We start from the raw sequence: 18822 nt of genomic DNA on the forward strand, positions 1-18822 counted from the left end.
GTATATGTACAGCTGCAGTATATGTACATGCTGCAGTATATGTACAGCTGCAGTATATGTACAGCCAGCTACAGTATATGTACAGCCAGCTACAGTATATGTACAGCCAGCTACAGTATATGTACAGCTGCAGTATATGTACAGCTGCAGTGTATGTACAGCTGCAGTATATGTACAGCTGCAGTATATGTACATCTGCAGTATATGTACATCTGCAGTATATGTACAGCTGCAGTATATGTACAGCAGCAGTATATGTACAGCTGCAGTATATGTACAGCTGCAGTACAGTATATGTACAGCTGCAGTATATGTACAGCTGCAGTATATGTACAGCTGCAGTATATGTACAGCTACAGTATATGTAAAGCTACAGTATATGTACAGCCAGCTACAGTATATGTACAGCCAGCTACAGTATATGTACAGCCAGCTACAGTATATGTACAGCCAGCTACAGTATATGTACAGCTGCAGTATATGTACAGCCAGCTGCAGTATATGTACAGCCAGCTACAGTATATGTACAGCTGCAGTATATGTACAGCTGCAGTATATGTAGCTTTCAGTTGATACTTTTAATGGACCTAGCCGTGCCGCACTTTATCGTAGGGGTGAGAAAAACACTTCAACACCCCACACTAGTTAGTCCTTGACACTAATTAACTCCTTACACTTAGCGCCTGCCTGTGCCACTCGGGCACAGTTCTAAGCAATAAAGATTGAATGAATGTCTGGTCACGTCGTGTCCATGTTTTGCACATAGAATATACTGCTGAAGTGAAAGTTGAAGGAAGCATTGTGGGCAGCAATTCAACATCTTGTCATTGGTACACCAAGCATGGATAACAATAAGGTACCAAATCCATATGGCCAGTTTTCAGCTCATTTCTTTAACAAATGATGCCTTTTTTTAGTATAGCCAGTTTTCACTCACAATAATTATTGGACCAAGCCAAAGCATTGGTTTTATCCTGGAGCAATTTTTTACAGTAACAAACTCACCAGTCACTATTGACTCTATTGGGAAGATGGAGGATCACATCAGTTTCATGTTAAATAAATAAGCCTATTACAATCCTGAATTGTGAAGTTTTGTCATTTGTCTTTGCAGCTTGAATTCCTGGGGGACAGAGGGGTGTTGAGTTTGAGTTGCTACAGTACTTCGCAGTCAACCGTCTTAAAACTTCACTGTTGCCCGTAGGTCTTTTCTGTGAACGAGCTATGCTTGGTGATAGATAGCATGTCTTATCTATAGACAACATGGTCTCATTAAAATATGTCAAAATAGTGCCATATTAACCATTAGTTATACTGTATGTCACAGAAACAAACATATGATGTCTGCTGTGGGAATAAGAGCGTTCAGATGGGACACAAAGTCTGTATTGTTCATTGACATTTTGTTTTTCTTTTGTTCTAGATGAGGACACTATGTACAGTGCCTTGCGAAAGTATTCGGCCCCCTTGAACTTTGCGACCTTTTGCCACATTTCAGGCTTCAAACATAAAGATATAAAACTGTATTTTTTTGTGAAAAATCAACAACAAGTGGGACACAATCATGAAGTGGAACAACATTTATTGGATATTTCAAACTTTTTTAACAAATCAAAAACTGAAAAATTGGGCGTGCAAAATTATTCAGCCCCTTTACTTTCAGTGCAGCAAACTCTCTCCAGAAGTTCAGTGAGGATCTCTGAATGATCCAATGTTGACCTAAATGACTAATGATGATAAATACAATCCACATGTGTGTAATCAAGTCTCCGTATAAATGCACCTGCACTGTGATAGTCTCAGAGGTCCGTTAAAAGCGCAGAGAGCATCATGAAGAACAAGGAACACACCAGGCAGGTCCGAGATACTGTTGTGAAGAAGTTTAAAGCTGGATTTGGATACAAAAAGATTTCCCAAGCTTTAAACATCCCAAGGAGCACTGTGCAAGCGATAATATTGAAATGGAAGGAGTATCAGACCACTGCATATCTACCAAGACCTCTAAACTTTCAGCTCATACAAGGAGAAGACTGATCAGAGATGCAGCCAAGAGGCCCATGATCACTCTGGATGAACTGCAGAGATCTACAGCTGAGGTGGGAGACTCTGTCCATAGGACAACAATCAGTCGTATATTGCACAAATCTGGCCTTTATGGAAGTGTGGCAAGAAGAAAGCCATTTCTTAAAGATATCCATAAAAAGTGTTGTTTAAAGTTTGCCACAAGCCACCTGGGAGACACACCAAACATGTGGAAGAAGGTGCTCTGGTCAGATGAAACCAAAATTGAACTTTTTGGCAACAATGCAAAATGTTATGTTTGGCGTAAAAGCAACACAGCTCATCACCCTGAACACACCATCCCCACTGTCAAACATGGTGGTGGCAGCATCATGGTTTGGGCCTGCTTTTCTTCAGCAGGGACAGGGAAGATGGTTAAAATTGATGGGAAGATGGATGGAGCCAAATACAGGACCATTCTGGAAGAAAACCTGAAGGAGTCTGCAAAAGACCTGAGACTGGGACGGAGATTTGTCTTCCAACAAGACAATGATCCAAAACATAAAGCAAAATCTACAATGGAATGGTTCAAAAATAAACATATCCAGGTGTTAGAATGGCCAAGTCAAAGTCCAGACCTGAATCCAATTGTGAATCTGTGGAAAGAACTGAAAACTGCTGTTCACAAATGCTTTCCATCCAACCTCACTGAGCTCGAGCTGTTTTGCAAGGAGGAATGGGAAAAAATGTCAGTCTCTCGATGTGCAAAACTGATAGACATACCCCAAGCGACTTACAGCTGTAATCGCAGCAAAAGGTGGCGCTACAAAGTATTAACTTAAGGGGGCTGAATAATGTTGCACGCCCAATTGTTCAGTTTTTGATTTGTTAAAAAAGTTTGAAATATCCAATAAATGTCGTTCCACTTCATGATTGTGTCCCACTTGTTGTTGATTCTTCACAAAAAAATACAGTTTTATATCTTTATGTTTGAAGCCTGAAATGTGGCAAAAGGTCGCAAAGTTCAAGGGGGCCGAATACTTTCGCAAGGTACTATACCTACCACAAAGTTTACTTGTACCAAAATTAAAATGAAGACTACAAATGAAGGTTTTTTTTCCAATTATTTTGTGAAATGTGGGATAAAGATGATTTATATGCAACTTTTCTACATTTTATAAGAGTTTTGTAAATATATGAATACACATAGCTCGATATAATATATGTATAAAGGGAGACATGATGTAGTATAGCCTTGTATAAATCGCAGGGCTATGAGGTTAAGGCTGATGCACAAGTATAGGCCTCAACTGTGGTGTGTACTGTTCTTCTATGCACAAGAGTACAACAAGGTATATGTTATTACTGTAAAACTATTACTGTAAAACGACCACGAGGGTTTGTATCTGCCTAATATGTTTATACTGCAAATAAAGCACATTGTTTAACACACTTGGGTTTGTGTGCAGTTATGTATTCTGTATTCACTTACTTGGATACATGTGTATTGTATATTCTAAACTGAGTGGTTCGAGCCCGAATGCTGATTGGCTGACAGCCGTGGTATATCAGACCATATAGCACAGGAATGACAAAGCATTACTTTTTATTGGTCTAATTGCATTGGTAACCAGTTTATGGTAACACCCCCTCAGGCCTTATTGCTTCGTGTTCTTAATGTTTTGTACACTCAGTGTATAGTATAGTATAGTATACATGGGTATAGTATGGTGCTGGTTCCATTGTTGGAGCTGTCTTCATACTCTTCAAGCGTCTACATAAAGAACACCTATAAACATCATCTCTCCCACCTACCATGCCAGTATTTCTTTGAAAGGTTCACATTGTTGTACTTCAGGGCTGGGCTCAATTCGAATTGAAGGCATTCAATTCAGGAGGTGATTTTAAAAAATTATCAAATGAAACCCTTTTGAAGTAAATAGCTTCTACTAATCAGTTTATTGAGATGTCATTGAAAATAGATGCAATTTTTTAAAATTAACTTTACTTTCTGAATTGACTGCCTTCAATGCAAATTGAAACCCCAGCCCTGATGCAATTACTTAGAATGAACTGGCATGTTTTGAATTAAAGGCCAAGTACCAAGGACATAAGTGCGCTGAACAATTCCAAGCAAACCTGCACTTTCACAGTTCAAAAAGAATAAACAGACCAAAAGGGTTGATTCTATTGAGTGACTGAAACAACAATGAATAATAGACGCAACTGAGCAGGACAATTCATTTTTCAAACTCTACTTTCAAAACTCTCATTTTAATATTTTGCCTCTTTTGAAATTCAATAAGATTTCCTTAACATACTGTAAGAGGCCTCTAGTCCTGTATATCTCAACAGTGTTGGAGCAAGAGGCTTTTATTATTTTGGTAATAAGAGCAGCCTGTTAACCAAAGCTATTTCCCTTCCTGTATTTTCTTGAAGGGATGTGCTCATTATCCCTATGTAGGGAAATACTCTAACCAGAGCCCAATAGGGTGTCGTTTTAGATGCACATAGAGAGTGGGGCTAAGCAGCAGCTCACTTTAATGTGAGCTGACATTCTATCATTCACTTGATCACTATGATGCATCATACATTCATCACCCTAATGCCAGAATTGAGATAATTTCGACAATTAGTCAATTTCACATGGTTGGCAATAATTGCTCATTAGATGGCACTATTGCAGTTGGTATGGTGGTGTCTAGTGGTTGAGTGCAGATTATATAATTTGATCATATAGGGTTTAGTTCCAACGTTCATCACATTCTTGTTCTATTTGGAAAAGCAAACCTGCCCTGAGACATAGATTGAAGGCAATGAGACCAGACAAATTCATTTTAATGTAATTTATGCTGAAAGAACATCTTGAGAAATGAAGTTGTGCATATATGAAATTGTGTATATTAGCCTTCCATTTCATTTCATACCAGTGAATCATGGGATACATGGTGCACCGACAGGTAGAACATTCAACACTCCGTTGCCCTGACACCTGAGGGTGAGTAGAGATGCCGATACATTTAGCTCCTTTGTTCCAATGGAGAAACAGACAGCATGGCTCGGAGCCATTCATAGACATGTACCGATGTGGCTTGTTATCTTTAGTCACAGTGAGACAGAGATTCACAGTGTGTGAACTAAAGGAGATGGGATGAATGAATAGGATAAAGGTATCCTATTGAGTCTTCACAAAGATGTGTTAGGTTCTTATTTATCAGAGTAAATAACTCACGGACACTAGAGAAGCTTAACCAAGTTTAATTCTCCCCAACGGGTCATTACAGCTGTAATTCAGACCACCAGATATTTCTCACCATCACAGGTATATATATCCCACTTAAGACACTCCTTCTCAAACTGGAAGTCTTCCGACTAGCTTGGAAAGACAGTACCGTACAGTACCGAAGAGCCCTTACTGCTGCTCGATCATCCTATTTTTCTAACTTAATTGAGGAAAATAACAATCCGAATTTCCTTTTTGATACTGTCGCAAAGCTAACTAAAAAGCAGCATTCCCCAAGAGAGGATGGCTTTCACTTCAGCAGTGATAAATTCATGAACTTCTCTGAGGAAAAGATCATGATTATTAGAAAGCAAATTACGGACTCCTCTTTAAATCTGCGTATTCCTTCAAAGCTCAGTTGTCCTGAGTCTGCACAACTCTGCCAGGACCTAGGATCAGGAGAGACGCTCAATTGTTTTAGTACTATATGTCTTGACACAATGATGAAAATAATCATGGCCTCTAAACCTTCAAGCTGCATACTGGCCCCTATTCCAACTAAACTACTGAAAGAGCTGCTTCCTGTGCTTGGCCCTCCTATGTTGAACATAATAAACGGCTCTCTAACCACCGGATGTGTTCCAAACTCACTAAAAGTGGCAGTAATAAAGCCTCTCTTGAAAAAGCCAAAACTTGACCCAGAAAATATAAAAAATGATCGGCCTATATCGAATCTTCCATTCCTCTCAAAATTTTTAGAAAAGGCAGCAACTCACTGCTGTCTCTGCCTGGCCGGTTCCCCTCTTTCCACTGGGATTCTCTGCCTCTAACCCTATTACAGGGGCTGAGTCACTGGCTTACTGGGGCTCTTTCATACCGTCCCTGGGAGGGGTGCGTCACCTGAGTGGGTTGAGTCACTGATGTGATCTTCCTGTCTGGGTTGGCGCCCCCCACTTGGGTTTGTACCGTGGCGGAGATCTTTGTGGGCTATACTCGGCCTTGTCTCAGGATGGTAAGTTGGTGGTTGAAGATATCCCTCTAGTAGTGTGGGGGCTGTGCTTTGGCAAAGTGGGTGGGGTTATATCCTTCCTGTTTGGCCCTGTCCGGGGGTGTACTCGGATGGGGCCACAGTGTCTCCTGACCCCTCCTGTCTCAGCCTCCAGTATTTATGCTGCAGTAGTTTGTGTCGGGGGCTAGGGTCAGTTTGTTATATCTGGGAGTACTTCTCCTGTCCTATTCGGTGTCCTGTGTGAATTTAAGTGTGCTCTCTCTAATTCTCTCTTTCTTTCTCTCTCTCGGAGGACCTGAGCCCTAGGACCATGCCTCAGGACTACCTGACATGATGACTCCTTGCTGTCCCCAGTCCACCTGGCCGTGCTGCTGCTCCAGTTTCAACTGTTCTGCCTTATTATTATTGGACCATGCTGGTCATTTATGAACATTTGAACATCTTGGCCATGTTCTGTTATAATCTCCACCCGGCACAGCCAGAAGAGGACTGGCCATCCCACATAGCCTGGTTCCTCTCTAGGTTTCTTCCTAGGTTTTGGCCTTTCTAGGGAGTTTTTCCTAGCCACCGTGCTTCTACACCTGCATTACTTGCTGTTTGGGGTTTTAGGCTGGGTTTCTGTACAGCACTTTGAGATATCAGCTGATGTACGAAGGGCTATATATAAAAAAAATGATTTGATTCTCTTCGATTCTTACATCTTATGGTTAAACAGGAAGTGGCTAGTAAATCCTTAATACTCCCTTCAGTGGATCTGTCCTGACCTCAACCCCTCCTTCACCTAATCCACAGATGTTCATCTGCTTCCCCTATAGCAATCCTTTGATCTCCTCCCGTCCACCCAGAACATTCTACAGCCACTCTGTCATTCCACAGATCTCACTCCTTTATATACAATGCGTCTGATCTTCAATATCTCAATGTTCAACTTTTTGAAAACAAACACTCCTCTTGAACAAAAGCATCCAAATGTTAAATTTATATAAACTTGGAAATTACTTAAATGGACAAACAATAATAAAACATGAATTTAAAAAACGAACAAGTGGAACAAACATTCACTGTGAGGTTTACAAACTCAGAGACTTATGTTCTATAATCACACCATACACAATTTTATTTCCATCTCTCATCACACAATAAAATGCCATTCCAGCTGAATCTGCTGTCTTGTTCCATGTCAGCTGGAACACTTTGTTTCTCCACTTTCTCCTTCTGGTTCCTAAGAAAGTGATAGCATAAGACTTGGAAAGCAACAAAAACACACAAACCATAACAGTATTAACGTGACCTAGTAATATTTTACATCAATAGCAGTCAATATTAATCCTCACCTTAATTCAGTTGTAACGGCGTTCTTCGTTTGTATAAAGAGAGGACCGAAATGCAGCGTGGTGGTTACTCATGATCTTTAATGAAGGATCGCGATACATGAAACAACTGATACAAAATAACAAACGGAACGTGAAACCTAATTACAGCCTATCTGGTGAACACTACACAAAGACAGGAACAATCACCCACAAAATACAAAGTGAAACTCAGGCTACCTAAATACGGTTCCCAATCCGAGACAACGAGAATCACCTGACTCTGATTGAGAACCGCCTCAGGCAGCCAAGCCTAACTAGACACACCCCTAATCATTCACAATCCCAATGCTATAAAACCCCAATACGAACACAACACATAACCCATGTCACACCCTGGCCTGACCAAAATATATCACGAAAACACAAAACATTATGACCAAGGCGTGACATCAGTCTCATCTGAAAGTTGTAAATTCTTGGTTATCTGCACGAACCCTGGCTAACAAGTTGAATCAGCAATACAAAATTGGGTTTAATTATTTATTTACTAACTACCTAACTAATCACACAGAATTACATATACACATAATTAATCATAACTTCATAAAGGAAAACGTCCCTAGCGGGCGGAACAGATATGACAGCTTGTTACACAAAAGAAAAGAGGCTGGGTTTGAGTGAAAGAACGGGAAGACTGAGGAACAAAGGGCGAAGCTGTGCTATCGTAAATACAGTATCTTATGCATTCTAAATGACCACCCATTTGGAAAAGGAAAATGCAATAAATATTTACTCTGAGCTGTGCTTCAGTAAGTTGGTGTTAGATGGAAAGCCTTGTTGCCCAACCGAGTCCTTTGTCCTTTGAAGAATGTCTCTGGTTGTCAATTGGATACGTTGTAGTAACGTCGTTGTGTGGTAGACGGGATACTCTGTCTGTTCCTTCCTAACCTGCGTTTGCAGCTGCTGTTGCTAACTCAACGGCTAGGAGGTATCACTTCTGTAGTGAATAAGAGTTCAAAGTTCATACCATTCGCAACCAAAGCTCACGCTGATGTTGGCTTCGTTCTGTAGTTATTATCTGAACCATTCTGACATTGGACCGTCGTCCTCACATCCTCCGAACAGGAGGTTATATTGTCATCAAGGCTTTATATAGGAAGGGAGAGGCGGGCGTATTTGAAATGTTTTATAGCCCATGTCCCTTCACAGGGGCGGGCCACTGATTGAGCAGAGCCCTACCTTATGAAAACCCAAATTTTAGAAGCCAAAAGCACATTTCATCCCATCACGAATAATTTCATATTCAAACATTTAAATTGAACAACAATTCCATGTGAATCTGATAACTCTGATGTGTAGACTTTCCACTGTAGAGTTTGTCATCTTATCATTGATGAGAATGTCTCAGATGACAACCGAAATGACATCATATTCATTAAGTACCACTGCATATGTTCAATTGGTCGGATTACCAGAATATAGTTCATTTCCCCCCCCCCACCTTCTGATGTTCCCAGAATCTCTATGTTAACCAAGGGTTTTGCAAATGTAATATCAGTAGGGTAGAGAGAGGAAATGTCATAAACTTTACCCCCAGGCCAACGTCATGACAATGGTTTTGTCCCGTAACACACATCACCAAATTTATTTCCACATAATCTGCCATAGTTCACCACCCCAACAGGGCACAAAACTAACCTGCCATTCACACTCACACTTTTACGGCCACTACAACTAGGCTCTCACCCAGTTATAGGTTATGTAGGGAACCAACCCCCCTAGGATTTACCCATCGCAGGTTCCACCCTGCGCGGGCTTACCTTCCGGGACTCAACTTATACTTAGAGTACTAGCAGAAACCAACCTACTAGGAATTTACCCCCTAGGACTTACCTTTTGCAGATTCTAAACTGCGCAGGGCCTCACCCTTTTTTATAGTAATCACAGGTACTAACCCACTGGGATTTACTACTTGCTTTATAGTACTAGCAGGAACCAACCTACTAGGGATTTACTCTACAGGTACCAGCCTGTACGAGTTTCCCATCCGGGACATACCATTTACCGTAAAGCTACGACCGGTCGTTATACAATGGGCCTACTGAATTAAACTCAGGCTCTCCAGGTCCGTGTCCCATAATTAGTTCAGCAAACGATTCTCATCTCCCCAAGATGTCAAAATGAGTGGAAACAGATATAGGAACTAGCCTACCTTGTTTGTTGCCAGCTCTGCTCCACTGATCTGGACTCCTTGGTTTGACTACAAAATGTGACGAATCCTGCCGACAACACCAACTGTTAGGTTCTTATTTATCAGAGTAAATAACTCAAGGACACTAGAGAAGCTTAACCAAGTTTAATTATCCCCAAAGGGTCGTTACAGCTGTAATTCAGACCACCAGACATTTCTCACCATCACAGGTAAAAATATCCCACTTAACCTGTTGCTTCTACCCTCTACTTTTTGAACATTCTGTTAAAAATCGCGCAACATTTCAGCGCCCTGCTACTCATGCCAGGAATATAGTATATGCATTTGCTTAGTCTGTGTGGATAGAAAACACTGACGTTTATAAAACTGGTTAAATCACTGCTGTGGCTTTACCAGAACGGCATTTACATCGAAAAGCACAGGAAAAACTGATCACTGAAAATGGGAAAATATATCCATGCGCTACTTGAACCCATTGATAAAGGTGAACCACAATTAATTGACTGAGGTTGCAGTACCTACAGCTTCCACACGGTGTCTAGAGTCTTGTCATTTCCCTTAGAGTTTTTTCTTGGTCAAACACATGCAGGGCACCGTATTTCCTTAGGTCTAGGACCGGATATTTTCGTTGAGTTTCTAGCCGGACATTTTTCCAGACGGACAGCTAATGATCTTTACATCGCCTCCTGATGAATTTTATCGCTTATTAACGTTTACTAATACCTAAAGTTGCATTACAAACGTATTTCGAAGTGTTTTGTGAAAGTTTATCGTCGACTTTTGAATTTTAGAAAAAAAAAAATGACGTTACGTTTTGAAAACGCTGTTTTTTTCGACAAATTTATTAACTTTATCACACAGTCTACATATAACGATATCTTGGCTTTATATGGACCGATTTAATCGAAATAAAGACCCAATAGTGTTTATGGGACATCTAGGAGTGCCAACAAAGAAGATGGTGAAAGGTAATGACTGTTTTCTATTTTATTGTGCGGTTTGTGTATGGGACATCTAGGAGTGCAAAGAAGATGGTGAAAGGTAATGAAATGCTAATTATTTTGTTTACGTCCCCTGCGTGGCTTTTGTGTTGTAGTGTATTGGTGCATGCTATCAGATAATAGCTTCTCATGCTTTCGCCGAAAAGCATTTTAAAAATCTGACTTGTTGCCTGGATTCACAACGAGTGTAGCTTTAATTCGATACCCTGCATGTGTATTTTAATGAACGTTTGAGTTTTAACTAATACTATTAGCATTTAGCGTAGCGCATTTGCATTTCCAGAGCTCTAGTTGGGACGCAAGCGTCTCAGGTAGAAGCAAGAGGTTAAGACACTCCTCCTTCTCTTCAATTCTTACATCTTATGGTTAAACAGGAAGTGGGTAGTAAACCTTTATTACTCCCTTCGGGGGATCTGACCTGACCTCCTGACCTCAACCCCTCCGTCACCTAATCCACAGATGTTAATCTGCTTCCCCTATAGCAATCATTTGATCTCCTCCCATCCACCCATCACATTCCACAGACACTCTGTCTTTCTACAGATCTCACTCCTTTATATATTGTGCGTCTGATCTATGTCTTTAATATCTCAATGTTCAAAATTTAGAATCCAACAGATAGCACCCATTTAGATGTGAATTAACAGGCTCTCTCTATTGTAGTCTCATTGAGACATCTGAGGCATTACATTTGAATGACTTACGTCTAAAAGAAAACACACCACGCAGTGATTTTTGACCAATGTGAGGAAACGTCCCAAATGGAATCCTATTCCCTATATAGTGAACTACTTTTGGCCAGTAATTCTGGTTAAATGTAGTGCACTATCAAGGCAGTAGGGTGTAGTTTGGGATGCAACCAGTGTGTTCTTGTATGTGATCATGTTGGCTTGATTTATGGCTGTGTTCTGGTCTGGAGAGTGGACTGTCAGACCCAGTAGAATGAATGGGGTTAAATGAGATAATGACCACCATACAGAACACAGATAATGGACACAACGGACAGAACATTGCCCTGTTCTTGGAAACGAGAAGGAACAGCATCCTAAGCTTTGCCAATGAGGCCACTGGGCCATTGGGTTTGTTTGACTTGACTTTGCCGTTAACTCGCAGTGCAGTACTTTCCATATTACCCTCATCCTAAGGGTTTACTTAAAGTTATTGAGTTCTAGGTGACTTTTCTGATTTTTAAATGAGGAAGGCTCAACTTCAGTCCCTAGAAGGTGGCTAATGTAATAATATAATTACGTCTGATGTCCTTTAATAGCCACTCTTGTTGCTCAATTAAACATCAAAGTGGAAAGAAAATCAGCCCTCTATGGAGCTTTAACTTATGGGCAGGTGGGACAGTAGCGTCCCACCTGGCCAACATCCAGTGAAATTGCCAAGCTCGAATTTCAAATGACAGAAATATAAATATTTAACATTCATGAAAATACAAGTATTATACATCAAAATAAATCTTAACTTCTTATTAATGTCAGATTTCAAAAAGGCTTTACGGCGAAAGCACACCATGTGATTATCCGAGGACAGCGCCCCACATACAAAAACATGAAAAACATTTTTCAACCAGGCAGGTGCGACACGAAAGTCAGAAATAGCGATATAATAAATGCATTACCTTTGAAGATCTTCTTCTGTTGGCACTCCAGTTACATCACAAATGGTCCTTTTGTTTGATAAAGTCCTTCTTTATATCCATAAAAACTCAGTTTAGCTGGCGAGCTTCACCATTAAAGCTCCACAGTCACCATAGTCATTAAAGCTCCATAGCCACCAGTTTCCCTCCTTCAAAATGCACACAAAATGAATCCCAAACGTTACCAATAAACTTATCCTAACAAGTCAAACAATGTTTATAATCAAACATCAGGTACCCTAATACATAAATAAACTATACAATTTAAGACGGAGAATAGTATGTTCATTACCGGAGATAAAAAACAAAGAACGCACTTTCACCCACACGCATGGAAACACTACAGCCAAAATGGGAGCCACTTAGAAAAACTACAACTTCTAGCTCATTTTTCCAAAAAACAGCCTGAAACTCTTTCTAAAGACTGTTGGCATCTAGTGGAAGCCGACTATGGAGCTTTAATGACTATGGAGCTTTAATGACAATTGAGCTTTAATGACTATGGTGACTATGGCGCTTTAATGACTATGGTGACTATGGAGATTTAATGACAATGGTGACTATGGAGCTTTAATGACAATGGTGGCTATGGGGCTTTAATGACTATTGTGACTGTGGAGCTTTAATGAATATGGAGCTTTAATGACTATTGAGCTTTAATGACTATGTCGTTTTAATGACTATTGAGCTTTAATGACTATTGAGCTTTAATTACTATTTAGCTTTAATGACTATTGATCTTTAATGACTATGGATCTTTAATGACTATGGAGCTTTAATGACTATGGTGACTATGGAGCTTTAATGACTATGGTGACTATGGAGCTTTAATGACAATGGTGACTATGGAGCTTTAATGACTATGGAGCTGTAATGACTATGGAGCTGTAATGACTATGGAGCTTTAATGACTATGGAGCTTTAATGACTATGGAGCTTTATTGACTATGAAGCTTTAATGACTATGGAGCTTTAATGACTATTGAACTTTAATAACTATGGAGCTTAATGACTATGGTGACTATAGAGCTTTAATGACTATGGAGCTTTAATGACTATTAAACTTTAATGACTATGGAGCTTTAATGACTATGGTGACTATAGAGCTTTAATGACTATGGAGCTTTAATGACTATGAAGCTTTAATGACTATGGAGCTTTAATGACTATGAAGCTTTGACTATTAAACTTTAATGACTATGGAGCTTAATGACTATGGTGACTATAGAGCTTTAATGACTATTGAGCTTTAATGACTATGGAGCTTTAATGACTATGGAGCTTTAATGACTATAGAGCTTTAATGACTATGGAGCTTTAATGACTATGAAGCTTTAATGACTATGGAGCTTTAATGACTATGAAGCTTTAATGACAATTGAACGTTAATGACTATGGAGCTTTAATGACTATGGAGCTTAATGACTATGGAGCTTTAATGACTATTGAACTTTAATGACTATGGAGCTTTAATGACTATGGAGCTTAATGACTATGGTGACTATAGAGCTTTAATGACTATGGAGCTTTAATGACTATGAAGCTTTAATGACTATGGAGCTTTAATTACTATTGAACTTTAATGACTATGGAGCTTTAATGACTATGGAGCTTTAATGACTATGGAGCTTTAATGACTATGGAGCTTTAATGACTATGGAGCTTTAATGACTATGGAGCTTTAATGACTATGGAACTTTAATGACTATGGAGCTTAATGACTATGGTGACTATAGAGCTTTAATGACTATGGAGCTTTAATGACTATGGAGCTTTAATGACTATTGAGCTTTAATGACTTTTGAGCTTTAATGACTATTAAGCTTTAATGACTATTGAACTTTAATGACTATGGAGCTTTAATGACTATTGAACTTTAATGACTATGGAGCTTTAATGACTACTGAACTTTAATGACTATGGAGCTTTAATGACTATGGAGCTTTAATGACTATGGGGTTATAATGACTATGGAGCTGTAATGACTATGGAGCTGTAATGACTATGGAGCTTTAATGACTATTGAACTTTAATGACTATGGACCTTTAATGACTATGGACCTTTAATGACTATGGAGCTTTTATTACTATTGAACTTTAATGACTTTGGGGTTTTAATGACTTTTGAGCTTTAATGGCTATTGAACTTTAATGACTGTGGAGCTTTAATGACTATGGAGCTTCAATGACTATGGAGCTTTAATGACTATGGAGCTTTAATGACTATGGAGCTTTAATGACTATGGAGCTTAATGACTATGGTGACTATGGAGATTTAATGACTATGAAGCTTTAATGACTATGGAGCTTTAATGACTTTGGAGCTTTTCTCTTAATCCAACTCTCAGCGAGCGCCTCCAGTCTTCAGGTGATGACGTCATTTAATGGAAACTTAATAATAATCACGTGCTGACAGTCGTTAGGTCCTATAAGTTAAAACTATGGCTCTTAATAGAATCTGTACTATTCATTGTATTTTCTGCATATAGTCATATCACACACAGAGTAATTTAATATTGAATAGTTCCTGGGGCAAGATGAGACATCAAGTACCGCAATTGATGTTGCAGCCGAATCAGGACTTCAGATCTGTGTGACTGTGAGGTGTACACACACACACACACACACACACACACACACACCTCCCACCCATGCAGTACTGACTGACCTGCTATTCTCAGAATCTACACTTCAAAAAAGATGATGCCCTCCAGAGAGAGGTCATGTGTGTGTTCTCTCTCTCCTGTAGTGTGTCTGCTCTGCGCTGGGTTGGCTTCTGAAGGCTCCTTTAGTGCCTGAAGGCTTTGAGAACCCTACACTTGAATTTCTTTTCTCCAGATGCCAAGCACGTTTTCAATCCAGCCCACTCAAGGTAAAATATAACTTTGTTTGATTTCTGAGTATTATTTAAGAAAATTAATTCTTTGAAGACCATACTCAATTGTATTTATTCATAAACATATTTCTTGTAATGAATTTACCGTCTGTTTTATTTTCTCTAGAAACATAAGTACACAGAATTTGTCAATGCAACCCAGAATATATGCTCCCTGATTATAACCAGAAAAAAACTTTATGCTTGGGAATAATTGCATGTTTTTTTCATCTGCATAGAAAAACAACATCAATCTTTAAAAAACAACAACATGTGACATAATTAAGACTTCAAATGTGATCACTTTACCCATGTCAGTTGCAAACTACCGAGGGTATACCATATTCAATCAAAAAACATGTATGTTCTTGGAACATGGCACATGCTGTGCGTGATTGATATTGAGAAGCCATTTGAGATCTAATGCAGTGTGAGCACATAAACAAAATAAGATGGATTATTAAGAAACCATATTCAATCATATTAATGTATTTCTTCGTTTTCCCCTCCAGACTCAACAATCTGTATGTACTGTCCCACACACACACACACACACACACCCTCTAGCTATATATGCTATGCTCCCCTGGGGAGCCAGTTATATAAGAAGATCCGTTGATCAGATCACACATTGATCCCATACTGTGACCTCTCTCTGTGGAGACGACATGAAACTAGGCCCCCATTCATCCTAAATGATGCTCTAGCCTGGTCCCAGATCTGTTTGTACTGTCTTGACAACATTGACATCCTATTGACAAGACAGCACAGACTGATCTGGAATCAGGATGTAATGATGCACCACTGCATGATAACCTCCAGGAGTCACACTCAATACAATATGCTCTCTATTTGAAAATCCATTATAAACACACTGGTTAAGTTAGCAGGCCTGGTTTATGTCTGTGTTCTATTATGATGGAGCTGCTTGTCAATCAAAAGGGCTATATACTGTAGATGCTTCAGAAATAATTCATTCAAGTAAATGTTATGCTATTTAAAGGGGTTACGCTACTTTTGTCAAAGGCCAGATAAAAGGACTTTCTACAGCTCCTTTAATGTAGTATGTGTCTGCTTATAAATAATTGGTGATCCATCTATGTAGTGCTTATGAATACTTAATGAAAGCTCAATTAAGCCTTGATAATTGGTTTAAGTGTGCCTGAACTACCTCCTGTTGCTGACCATGGGCAAGAGGAAATGCATAATGAATCATCTCTTGTGAATTCCTTTTAGTATTCACTCCTAGTACTCACTCCTAGTACCCGCACACTGCTCCAAGCGATAGCACTTTCGCCAAGTATACAGTAATTCGTAGTATTATTTAGTAATTGCAGATATATGCTACTTTGTTCCTTTTCTTCCATTCTACCTTTTCACCCTCCATCCTTTGTGTGGTTGATTAATGTTATAACTGGGCCTCAAGGCAAGGTTTTTGAAAGGATTAGTTCTAAGAATCTTATGTGTCTCCTTCATCTCATGAAAGAGAGGTACGTAGTTGCACACACACAACTCTAACCTCATCTAATAGTTGCCTTCAGATGGGACAACTTGCTATAGGCTCTCTCTACTTCGCTCTGTACAATCAACAACATCGCAACATGAGGCTCTCTAACACCAATCAACACAGGTACTGCAACTGGTGTGTATTGATGAGTCATCGTCAGCTGATTCCCTCTCTTCCTGTTAAGCATTGGTCCATTACAAACTCAGCCTGCCTGTGAGAACTATATTCTGCAATGTGAGCACGCTGATCAGACCATTTGTCAAAGCCCATGGAACCATAGTTATCCTCTCTCCAAACTCCTCTCTAAAACAACGGCTGTAATGAAGAGTTTCTGCCTAGCAACAAAGGAAGAGGAACACAGACTGGCTGCATCCCAAATGGCACCTTCATCCCTATATAGTGCATTACTTTTGACCAGCACCCATGACATTGACGGACCAGCTGAATCCAGGTGAAAGCTATGATCCCTTATTGATGTCACTTGTTAAATCCACTTCAATCAATGTAGATGAAGGGGAGGAGACAGGTTAATGAATGCTTTTTAAGCCTTGATACAATTGAGACATGGATTGTGTATGTGTGCCATTCAGAGGGTGAAAGGACAAGACAAAATATGTAATTGCCTTTGAACGGGGTGTGGTCGTAGGTGCCAGGTGCACCGGTTTGAGTGTGTCAAGAACTGCCTCGTGGGTGGGTACAACTCAATATTAGGAAGGTGATCTGAGGGAAAAGGGGGGGGGGTACAACTCAATACCAATACCCTACTCAACAAATTGGATGCAGTCTATCACAGTGCAATCCGTTTTGTCACCAAAGCCCCATATACTACCCACCATTGCGACCTGCACGCTCTCGTTGGCTGGCCCTCGCTTCATACTCGTCGCCAAACCCACTGTCTCCATGTCATCTACAAGACCCTGCTAGGTAAAGTCCCCCCTTATCTCAGCTCGCTGGTCACCATAGCATCTCCCACCTGTAGCACACGCTCCAGCAGGTATATCTCTCTAGTCACCCCCAAAACCAATTCTTTCTTTGGCCGCTTCTCCTTCCAGTTCTCTGCTGCCAATGACTGGAACGAACTACAAAAATCTCTGAAACTGGAAACACTTATCTCCCTCACTAGCTTTAAGCACCAACTGTCAGAGCAGCTCACAGATTACTGCACCTGTACATAGCCCACCTATAATTTAGCCCAAACAACTACCTCTTTCCCTACTGTATTTAATTAATTAATTAATTTAGCTCCTTTGCACCCCATTATTTTTATTTCTACTTTGCACATTCTTCCATTGCAAATCCACCATTCCAGTGTTTTACTTGCTATATTGTATTTACTTTGCCACCATGGCCTTTTTTTGCCTTTACCTCCCTATCTCACCTCATTTGCTCACATCGTATATAGACTTGTTTATACTGTATTATTGACTGTATGTTTGTTTTACTCCATGTGTAACTCTGTGTCGTTATATGTGTCGAACTGCTTTGCTTTATCTTGGCCAGGTCGCAATTGTAAATGAGAACTTGTTCTCAACTTGCCTACCTGGTTAAATAAAGGTGAAATAAATACAAATAAATAAATATTAGGAAGGTGTTCTGAGGAAAAGGGGGGTACAACTCAATATTAGGAAGGTGTTCTGAGGAAAAGGGGGGTACAACTCAATATTAGGAAGGTGTTCTGAGGAAAGGGGGTACAACTCAATATTAGGAAGGTGTTCTGAGGGAAAGGGGGGTACAACTCAATATTAGGAAGGTGTTCTGAGGGAAAGGGGGTACAACTCAATATTAGGAAGGTGTTCTGAGGGAAAGGGGGGTACAACTCAATATTAGGAAGGTGTTCTGAGGGAAAGGGGGTACAACTCAATATTAGGAAGGTGTTCTGAGGAAAGGGGGTACAACTCAATATTAGGAAGGTGTTCTGAGGGAAAGGGGGTACAACTCAATATTAGGAAGGTGTTCTGAGGAAAGGGGGGTACAACTCAATATTAGGAAGGTGTTCTGAGGGAAAGGGGGTACAACTCAATATTAGGAAGGTGTTCTGA

Source organism: Oncorhynchus nerka, linkage group LG15, assembly GCF_034236695.1.
Source record: "Oncorhynchus nerka isolate Pitt River linkage group LG15, Oner_Uvic_2.0, whole genome shotgun sequence".
Classification (NCBI taxonomy): domain Eukaryota; kingdom Metazoa; phylum Chordata; class Actinopteri; order Salmoniformes; family Salmonidae; genus Oncorhynchus; species Oncorhynchus nerka.